This window comes from Crinia signifera, chromosome 3, assembly GCF_055691185.1.
Source record: "Crinia signifera chromosome 3, ASM5569118v1, whole genome shotgun sequence".
Taxonomy (NCBI): Eukaryota; Metazoa; Chordata; class Amphibia; order Anura; family Myobatrachidae; genus Crinia; species Crinia signifera.
In genome coordinates, this window is record NC_139219.1 from 79,894,373 (window position 1) to 79,906,117 (window position 11,745).

Sequence of the window (11,745 nt, forward strand, 5' to 3'; positions counted from 1 at the left end):
AGTCCTTCTAAACAAATGATTATATTTCATTTCCCATTTGCATACGCTTGCAATGCATTTTAATATGTACATGAGGGCGCATGGATCCGAATCTCAAAATCTTTAAGTTTTTGTGTCTTAGGGTATAGTTATGGCGATGTCAGCCACAGCTAAACACAGATATAATAGTACTTTGTTCGGTGGTTGCACAATGCAGAATTATTAGGTATCATTTATCATTTAAGTCCATTTAACTCTATCATTAAAGGAACTATTTTCTATTTACCATACAAATCTTCTTATTGTAGCAATATGTTATCTAACTTAGAAAATGTCATCTCATGCCTTTGAGGCATATAATCAAAAATTATATTTTATAAGTCTAATAGAATTTAGACAATGAAAGAGAACATCTGTTTGGTTGTTATGCAAGCAATATTAATAAACCTACTCTGAATGAATCTCAAAGGTTCTACCATAACCCCTCCATGCTACTATTAAAGTACAATATAGGGAGTAGGTGTTATGCTGCAATCTGTTGTCTCTGTGCTTAGGGGGTCATCATTTTTCCCTGGTATTCTTATTGGCATTTATTTTTATAGCGGTACCATAACAACTTCCCCCTCTTTGTAACAAATGATGTACATTTATTTATACAGTACTGTAACTTGTCATGATCCGGCAGCCTCAATATTATCACAGATTAGCAACAACATTTGATTGAGTGGCTCATCATCAGTGTTAAGGTAGGAAAACATATTTCTTTAAATGTTATGCATGATAACAATATTTTATTCAAAGAAAGGAAAGAAAATGTCGCAGTGTGGTGAACCTCAAGATACAGTAATATTTAAAAAGTAACTTTTATTTCATTTTTATAAAAGACAAAGGTGCGAAATATTGACAAACAAATGACAAACATGAGACACGGACAGTGTAATAAAAAAGGATACATTTTTTATCCTTATTCAGTGTGGCCCAATTCCCCTGGTGGCCCCTTGTGGGTATGTGTGTGTGCTACTGTGGCACTGCTGGCAGACAGGTTGGGTACTTTAAATATGTGAGTGCTAAACACTATGTTTCCAATGTCTGTCAGCCACTGATAGGTGTTCAATTGGCTTATCCACTGCTGTCTCTTGGTGAAACACTGGGGCTCAGCCCTAATATCAAAGTAGTGCTACCAAATTCCCTGGGAACTGGTGATTCGGGATGTGGTATTAATAACACTCCTTGATCCTGCTGGGGGAGGATTGGCACAGATTGTCACCAGAATGGCAAAATTGCTAGTATGCAGAAATATATTTTATTTTGTTATTGCCACCCTTGTTATGGGTGTGTATATACAAGGGTGGCAATAACAAACACACAAAATAGAAAAATGGGCATGAACCAGACATTCACATTTGCATATGCCAGCGCACAGTGAGCTGTCAATCACTGATGGCTCCCGGTGCGGCTGTACGGCGGTCAGTGCCGATATATCTCTAAATATATCAGCCATCTGCTGTGTTGTAGAGCCAACGCGATATATCTGTAAACGACACCGTTCACATATATATTGCTCATTATATTGCTCATACACACATTGGCTAATGGTGCACTGATATATCGATTCAATCGAACAACAAATATATTGGCCAGTGTGTACGCATCCTAAGTTTAGTTGAAAGATAGTATTGTGCTGAGTTGAACATGTAGCTATTTATTCTCCAGCAGTTACAGTATTTGCAAAACGTGCCCTTAAGCTTCAATGTATTTTCTCTTTTTGGCATTCATAGGGCGGTATTCAATGAGCCTGATTCGCCATGTTTTTATGGCGAATTTGTGCTGTTTGGCGAATTTCTCACTAAAACGGTGAATCACCCTATTCAATGACCACATGGCGAATACATTTGAAGGTTTTTTTCGCCATGATTCACCGAGTAGCAATCGCTATCTTTTTATGGAGAAGTGGAATGTGAACTTTTAAAATAAAGTGTTTTGTTTTTTACATTTGGTGTCTAAAAATCAGGAATTTTATTCTGAGCAGGGGCATGCTATTTTTATTCATGTGCTGTAAGCACCTGAATTTATATTTAATTTAAAAAAAAATATTTTTTTTTTATTTTTTTTACGCAGCAGCCAGCAGGGGGCGCCGGAGCCGAGCCGCTCATTACATATTCATATATTCACTGCACCCGATCGTTACGATAGAGATAGTGTAGTGAATATACGCTCCCCTGCTGGCACCCCCGGGGGGCAGGCTGTGCTGCCTGGCACCTGGGGAGCCCACCTATCCCCCACAAACGCTCTGGGCCAGGCAGAGAGACTTCCATCTCTCTGCCTGGCACCATCCTCAGGCTCCCTGCGGCAATCGCCGCAGGAGCTCATATTCGCCAGTCAGGGGCAGCGAGCCCCTGACACGTTGAATACCGGAGCCCGCCGGCTCCGGAACGTGGCGAATGTGCAGCGAATCCTAAAAAGGATTCGCTGCACCTCGCAGGTATTCTCATTGAATACCGCCCATATTGTGTCCCATATGGTAGCAAATTCAATGAATTCTTATACAAGATATTACCTACCGTACCTTATTTTGCCTTCTAACAAAGGAAAATATATAAACATATACAGCCTAATAGAATTTTTTTAATGAAATCATTGTTATCTGTTTTACACTTAAAAGTTTTTGTTGTCACCGTTTGCAGCACATGTATACCTATAATATTGGCCTATTCAGCTCCAGCACTCATATGGAGCAGTAGATGATGCCTAATTGGCCAGATACTATGCTTTAGGGCAGGAACCACTTGTCACAGGGTGGCAGAGAGCCCTATTGTCTAAGTAACTCCATTAGTGTAATCATATGCTGCTTGGTGTCAACCTACTGCACAATTATTAATCTGTTTCCTGCGCAAATAATGTCACAAAACCAGAAACGTAATAGAATGAATAACTTAAATCACTTAACAAATGCAAATGTGCTTTTAGACCTTATATAAAAATAGCTTAGTATTGTTTTTTAGCAGCCAATGTTATAATAATAATAATTTTATTTATATAGCGCTCTTTCTAACAGTACTCAAAGCGCTTTACAGACATCAAAAACAATGCATATAATACTAGGGATGTGCACCGGCCACTTTTCGCGTTTTGGGTTTTGAGTTCTGATTATCTTCAGGTTTTGGGTTCTAATGGGTTTTGCTAAAACACCCCCTAAACGTTTTGGGTTCTGATTTTGGTACTCTTTACCTAGCACGGCGCCCATCGCGGGCATTGAATGTACTAAAAAATCGGGTGCGACGCGACCGACGCGATGGCCGCGATTTCCCATAGGGACCAATGTTAAATTTCTTAATTGACCCGATTTTTCTGTTCAATGCCTCAATTGACCCGATTTTTCCATAGGAAACAATGTTAAATGGCCCACAGAGGCCACCTAAAGTGTGAAATGGCCCCCACAATTGTTAACGCCACCCCACGATCAACGTGAACCCGAAGCGTGGCGAGCGCAGCGAGCCCGCGAGGGGCGGCGGTACGCGTCCTACGACCTTTTCATACCCCCACTATCCACGTCGGCGTGGAGTTGAGAATAGAATAGTGTGGCGAGCGCAGCGAGCCACCGAGCCCGAAGCGTGGCGAGATACCTGTGAAGCCCGCGAAGGGACGCGTTTACCTGTGAAGGTATCCGCGTCCCCTCGCGGGGCTCAGTGGCGAGCTGCACTCGCCACACTATTCTATTCTCAACTCCACGCCGACGTGGATAGTGGGGGTATGAAAAGGTCGTAGGACGCGTACCGCCGCCCCTCGCGGGCGCGCTGCGCTCGGCACGCTTCGGGTTCACGTTGATCGTGGGGTGGCGTTAACAATTGTGGGGGCCATTTCACACTTCAGGGTGGCTATTTGCCCTCTGTGGGCCATTTAACATTTTTTCCTATGGAAAAATGGGGTCAATTGAGGCATTGAACAGTAAAATCGGGTCAATTGAGAAATTTAACATTGATCCCTATGGGAAATCGCGGGCATCGCGTCGGTCGCGTCGCACCCGATTTTTAGTGCATTCAATGGCCGCGATGCCCGCAATTTTTTTACCTGCGATGCCCACGATCAAAATCGTGGGCACCGTGCTAGGTAAAGAGTTCCCTGATTTTTTTTGCTCCTACGCTATTATTAACCTCAATATCATTAATTTCCGCTCATTTCCAGACTATTCTGAACACCTCACACCTCACAATATTGTTTTTAGGGCAAAAGGTTGCACCAAGGTAGCTGGATAACTATGCTAAGCCACACAAGTGTGTGGCACAAACATGTGGCTCATCTATGAGTGGCACTGCAGTGGCAGACAGGATGGCAGTTTGAAAAACTAGGCCCCAAAAAGACCCCTATCTGGCTTGATCGTGTTTACCACCAGCCGAGGAGCAGTGGACGATTGGTGCAGCAATGTAATAGCTGCAAAGGAGATGAATCTTCTGACCACAGGCGACGACCAGGCGAGGAGCAGTGGGCGATTGGTGCAGAGATTCAAAAGCTGCAAAGGGGTGGAACCTTCTGACCACAGGCGGCGACCAGCTGAGGAGCAGTGGGTGGTTGGTGCAGCAATGCAATAGCTGCAAAGGGGTGGAACCCTCTGACCACAGTTGTTGACCAGCCGAGGAGCAGTGGGTGGTTGGTGCAGCAATGCAATAGCTGCGAAGGGGTGGAACCTTCTGACCAACGGCAGCGACCAGCTGAGGAGCAGTGGGCGATTGGTGCAGCACAAAGTTGGTCTGCAAGTGTGCTGTGCATCTGTTTTTATCAGTTTAAAATCCAATAAGACCACTATCTGGCTTGATTGTGTTACCACCAGCCGAGGAGCAGTAGGCAATTCGGCAGTCTTCTTCAGGCAGTGGCAGAAATGCTCCTGTCACTTAGACCATCTTCCGACAGTGTCTGGTTGTGTGATGCAGGGTGAAGCGGCAGCGGTGGACTCCTGGTATAATATAGGGAATATACTCATCTGCATTACAGTGTCTGTGAATGTAACAGTCATGTACGTGTCATGTAAGCACATCTGTGCTTAAGGTACAGTGCCTACATTAACAACACTGCAGAATGGCTCCCCCGGAGACACCTGTAACACCCTATCTAAGGCAGTAGATGCACCAGCAGAGAGGTATTATCTGTACGCAGTAGAATGGAATGGAACCGACTGACCAGACATAACCAGGCGACAACTAGCTGAGGAGCAGTGGGCGATTCATGCAGCAATGCAATAGCTGCAAAGGGGAGGAACCTTCTGACCACAGGCAGCGACCAGCCAAGGAGCAGTGGGCAGTTGGTGCAGCAATGCAATAGCTGCAAAGGGGTGGAACTTTCTGACCACAGGCGGTGACCAGCCGAGGAGCAGTGGGCGATTGGTGCAACACTGAGTTGGTCTGTGAGTGTGCTGTGCTGTGTATCTGTTTTTATCAGTTTAATATCCAATAAGACCACTATCTGGCTTCATCGTGTTTACCACCAGCCGAGGAGCAGTGGGTGATTCAGGAGCCTTCTGCAGGCAGTGGCAGAAATGCTCCTGTCACTTAGGCTGCTGTGCTGTGCTAGTTAAGTGGACAGTTGGTACATGTACATTTTTCAGAGCACTGAGGACACTTTTTCTGACGTCCCTGTACATCACGGGTATCACCTGCCTAGTGAAGTGGAATCTAGATGGGATTTGGTACCGGGGGACACAATACCTCCATCAACTGTGTAAATCCCACTCCACTGATGGTGGACACTGGACGCACATCTAACACCAACATAGCTGTCAAGGCCGCAGTTATCCACTTTGCCATAGGATGACTGCTGTTGTATTTCATCCTCATGGCAAAAGACTGTTGGATGGTCAATTGCTTAATAAAAGACGTAGTGGCCTTACGACTTCCCCTCTGGGAAGATGACCAAATCCCAGCAGCAGCAACAGCAGCAGCAGCAGCGGCAGTAGTAGTCGTAGCGCTGCAGGATCCTCCGGAGGAATCTCAGATAGAAGAGGAGTCAGTCATGCTGGTGACATGGCCTGCAGGACTCCTCCCGATCCAGATCGAGGAGGAAATTGACGAGGATGGAGTTGGTGGTGTGCTTTTCAGGCGCTTGGCTCCAACATCCTAACGCTCAGAGTAGGATCCCCAAACTTTCAGGTCCTTGTATTTTTCATCATATCCATAAGCATACCATGCAAATCTTGATGGATGCACTACAAAAGTTACACAGTGGGAGGTGAGCCATAGCAGGGTACAATGCATATTAGAGATGAGCGTGTCCGGATTTCTGGAATCCGGACATCCCGAACACCCCCCTATGCGAATGCTCGGAGCGCACCTTTCTGGCGCCCGCAAGTTGCCGCTGTCGGATCTCGCGAGATCCGGACAACATCCCTACAATGTCACTACATGTATATAAGGACGGCCGGGTGGGCACCATGTTCACTCCAGTCTAGGAGATTGAACAGTGTGCACGTCTGGCTGTCTTCCCTGGCACCCTCCCGTGTGCTCCCTCTCCCACCCCGCTGTGCAACCTGCGTGATGTGGGTGTGGTATAAATCCCCGACGGTCGGGATTCCGACAGTCATTAGTCAGATGTCGGAATCCCGAGTGCACAGCGGGGGGGAGCGCAATGAAGCCCCTTGCGGGCTCGCTGCGCTCGCCACCTATTTTATTCTCCCTCTATGGGGGTCGTGGACCCCCACGAGGGAGCAGTCGGGATTCCGACGTCGGAGTAATGACTGTTGGAATCCCAACTGTCGGGGAGCCGTCCGGCACCCCGTGGTGTAGTAGTTTTAACTACCGATTATTTTGCAGCACCGGTGTGCACACAGGTGAGGTGAGAGTGAGACTTGTAGTACCCTCTCCCAGCTAACAGTCACACAGCAGCAGAGACAGAAAAATCGAAAAGGATTATTATTAAGGAATTTAAGTCATTACTACTACACTGCTGATAGTAACAACCTGTGTGGTGTAGAAGTTTTAACTACTACACTGCTGATAGTGACAAGTTCAATCTGCGTGGTGTAGTAGTTCTACACTGCTGATAGTGACAACCTGCATGGTGTAGTAGTTTTAACTACTACACTGCTGATAGTGACAACCTGCTGAGTCTGACTGTGTTAGTGTAGTGTAGTGTAGTGTGGTGGTACACTGACAGAGTCTGTGCTGTATATTATATATTTATCCCTGTAGTATGTGCCTGTGCCTCATATATATTGATTTACCTGTCCTTCAGTTCCACTCCCAGGGTGTTATTCTGATTCACTCGGAAAAGCACAATCACTCTCTAATGGACAAAACCATATGCACTGCAGGTGGGGCTGATTTAACATGTGCAGAGAGAGTTAGATTTAAGTGTTTTATTGTTTCTGTGCAGGGTAAATACTGGCTGCTTTATTTTTACACTGCAATATAGATATCAGTCTGAAGTAAAACCTGACCAAAATATAACTCTCTCTGCACATGTTACATCAGCCCCACCTTCAGTGCATATGGTTTTGTCCATTAGAGAGGGATTGTGCCTTTCCGAGTGAATCAGAATACCCCCCCAGTCCCTACCACCAAATTCCTTAATAATATAATCCTTTTCAATCTTTCTGTGTCTGCTGCTGTGTGACTAAGATGGAACAGGGTACTACATTTCTCACCTCACCTGTGCAGGTCACACGTCAGTGCAAATTGCAAAATATCATTTTTATTTTACAATAAAGGGGTTAATGACTTCTTAATAATCCTTTAAACATTTTCTGTGTCTGCTGCTGTGTGTGTGAGCTGGGAGAGGGTACTACAAGTCTCACCTCACCTGTGTGCACACGGTGCTGCAAAATAATCGGTGTTGCAAAATAATCTATTTTTTTGGGACAATAAGGATTAATGACTTAAATTCCTTAATAATAATCCTTTTCAATTTTTCTGTGTCTGCTGCTGTGTGACTGTTAGCTGGGAGAGGGTACTACAAGTCTCACCTCACCTGTGAGTACACCGCACATCGGTGCTGGAAAAAAAAGAAATCATTATATTTTTTTACAATAAGTGTTACTGACTTAAATAATAATCCTTTAAAAAATGTCTGTGTCTCTGCTGCTGTGTGGCTGTCCTCCAGAAAGATAATGAAAAACCAAAATATGTAGGCTCAAATAGTACAAGAACCACTTCCTCCAAGTGCTGAAGCTGCTGCCACTAGTCAAGACATAGAACATGTTGATGAAATGCCATCAAAGTCATCTGCATTGCTCATTGAGAGGGAAGTTTGCAGACTAAAGTGAAGCTTGATTACTTAAGTGACTTGTGAGTTGGAAACTGAAGCAGGTGAGTTAGAATACTGGAAAAGGTGAGTTTGAACACAGTCTAAATTTTCATATTCTATTTTATTGTGATATATTCATCTTCCTTCTATCCTATTGTAACCTGTTGCTCAATTTTGACATTTAGGGGGAAATTTACTAAAGGAAATTTGTTAGAAATAGGTGTATTTGTATCCAGAAATACACTTATTTTTGACATTTACTATCCTGAAAATACTGCAATTCATATTCGTATTGATAGCACATCAATACGAATACGAATTGCCATATTTTCGGGATAGTAAATGTAAAAAATAAGTGTTTTTTCTGGATACAAATACACCTATTTTTTACAAATTTCCTTCAGTAAATTCCCCCCTTAATTAATTTTATCTATATTTTTTCCAACATTGTATTTCATTTTACTCATTCACTGTTATTTTCTCTTATCTTTGCTACAAATTTATTACACTCTGTTTCCCTTTTCACGCCTGCTCACATCTGCTTTGCTTCTTTCCTTCTCTGTTCCCTTCATCCTCTCGCTTGTTGTTGTTTCATACTTAATTGGATTACTCAATCAACCTGATTTTACCCACTTGTCTCCTCTCTGACAGGTGTTCCTTGCCTGTTACCTTCTCTCCTCTCTCATACCCCAAGCTCTCTCACTCTGTTTTCTACCACATCCTCGCAAATCTACTACAGACGCTGTCTGTCCTCCCAAATCCCTCCCAACGACCCCCCCTCACTTCTGCAATCCCAAAAACCTTATCCACATAAATACACAACCCACCCCCCTCTTTCCTGTGCCCTATGGAACGCCAGATCCATCTGCAACAAACTCCCTGCCATCCATGACCTATTCATCTGTAGCGCATTCCACCTCCTTGCCATCACTGAGACCTGGCTCTCCACCTCTGATTCTGTCTCTCCAGCTGCTCTCTCCCACAGTGGCCTCTCTTTCTCCCACACCCCCAGGCCAGATGGTCGCCAAGGTGGCGGCGTGGGTTTTCTCCTCTCAGCCTCATACACCCACAGTGTCATTCACCCTGAACCCTCTCTCCTTTTCTCCTCCTTTGAGTCTCACTCCATCCGTCTGTATTACCCCTACCACCTCCGTGTCACTGCAATCTACCGCCCCCCTGGCCCTATCTCCCAATTTCTTGACAACTTCGCCGCCTGGCTTCCACACTTCCTCTCCTCTGACCTGCCATCTGTCATTCTTGGTGACTTTAACATTGGATAACCCCGCTGATCCTGGCACCTCCAAACTCCTCTCTCTATGCTCCTCTCTTGGCCTATCTCAGTGGACTACCTCTCCCACCCACATCCAAGGACACTCCCTCGATCTCGTCTTCTCTCGCTCTTGTTCCCTTACTGACTACACTATCTCGGCTTTTCCTCTTTCTGACCATCACCTCATCTCCTTCTCCCTCACTGCTTCCCCCTCTCCCACCCCCCCTCCCAAGCGCATTGTCTCACAGCATAACGTCAACACACTTGATCTTGCTGCCTTCTCAAAAACGCTGTGTCCTCTTCTCACCCCAATCGCCGTCATGTCCTGCCCGAACCTCGCCGCCTCCCTCTATAATGACACCCTATCTTCGGCATTGGACTCTGCCTGCCCTCCCTCCTCTATCCCCCCTCTCGCACTGCTGAGCGCTGCTGGAAGAAATCATGCTCCCTTGTGGATTATCTCCATTTCAAATTCATTTTTTCCTCCTTCAGCTCTGCCCTTGCTCTGGCCAAGGAATCCTACTTTAAGTCCCTCATCCTTTCCCAATCATCCAACCCCCGCAGGCACTTCGCCTCCTTCAACTCCTTGCTCTCCTCCCCTCCTCCAGCTCTTCCGTCCTCCATCATAGCCGCTGATTTTGCTACTTACTTTTCAACCAAAATCTCCTCTCTCAGGACTGCCATCACTGCTGCCATGATCTCACCCTCTCCCTCCTCCCCTCCTACATCTTTACTCCCCTCCTTCCCACCCCTGTCCTCATTTTACCCCACCACTACCGCTAAAGTCCACTCTATCCTTCAATCCGCTTCTACCTCCACCTGCCCACTTGATCCTATCACCTCCAATATTATCCATCGTCTCAGTCCGTCAGTCTGCTCTCACCTGGATCACCTCTTTAATCTTTCCCTATCCTCTGGGATCTTCCCTTACTCCTTCAAACACGCTCTTGTCTCCCCAATTCTCAAAAAAACAAATCTGGACCCCAACTCTCCATCCAACTACAGGCCCATCTCCCTCCTCCCTTTTACCTTCAAGCTCCTAGAACGTCTGACCTATAATTGTCTCCTAAGCCACCTTACTGCTAACTCCATTCTAGACCCCCTCCAATCCGGGTTCCGCCCTTTATATTCCATTGAAACTGCCCTGACCAAAGTCACTAACGATCTACTATCGGCTAAATCCAAAGGCCTCTTCTCTATCCAGCTTGATCTGTCGGTTGCCTTTGACACTGTTGACCACCCTCTCCTGCTCAACACCCTCCGCTCCTTTGGCATCACTGGCACGGTCTTCTCCTGGTTCACCTCATACCTCTCCAATCGCTCCTTCTCCGTCTCCACTCTGAGCTCCTCCTCTCCTACTACCCCGCAGCCAGTCGGTGTTCGCCAAGGGTCAGTCCTCTCTTCTCCCTCTACACCACCTCTCTGGGCACCCTCATCAGCTCCTATGGTTTCCATTGCCACCTTTATGCTGATGATACCCTAATCTATCTCTCCTCCCCCGACCTATTCCCATCACTCCTGTCCAAGGTCTCAAAATGCCTCACGGCCATCTCAGCCTGGATGACCCAACGCTTCCTGAAACTAAACATGGCTAAAACTGAACTTCTAATCTTCCATCCCCCGAACATCCCCTCTTCTCCCACTATTTCCATCAGCATTGGTGAAACCGATATCACCTCCACCGACCAAATACGCTGCCTCACTGTCATCATTGACTCCTCCCTCTCTTTCACCCCCCACATTCGTGCTCTCTCACAGTCTTGTCGCTTTCACCTACGCAACATCTCACGCATCAGACCATTCCTCTCCACTGACGCGACCAAAATTCTCATTCACTCTCTCGTCATCTCCCGCCTTGACTACTGCAACATCCTTCTCTCTGGGCTACCTCTCACCCGCCTCGCACCTCTCCAATCCATTCTTAATGCTGCTAGGCTCATCTTCCTCTCCCACCGCTCTACCTCCACCTCCCCCCTCTGTCTATCTCTTCACTGGCTCCCCATTCCTTTCCGAGTTCTCTTTAAACTCCTCACCACCACCTACAAGGCTCTCTCCTCTTCCACCACTCCTTACCTCTCTTCACTGATCTCTATCCGCACTCCCTCCCGTCCTCTTCGCTCCATTGCTGACCGCTGACTGACCTCTCACCTAATCACCTCCTCCCACTTCCGTGTCCAAGACTTCTCTCGCGCTGCCCCCTTGCACTGGAACAACCTCCCGCCACCCATCAGGCTTTCTGATTCCCTTACCTCCTTCAAGCGCTCCCT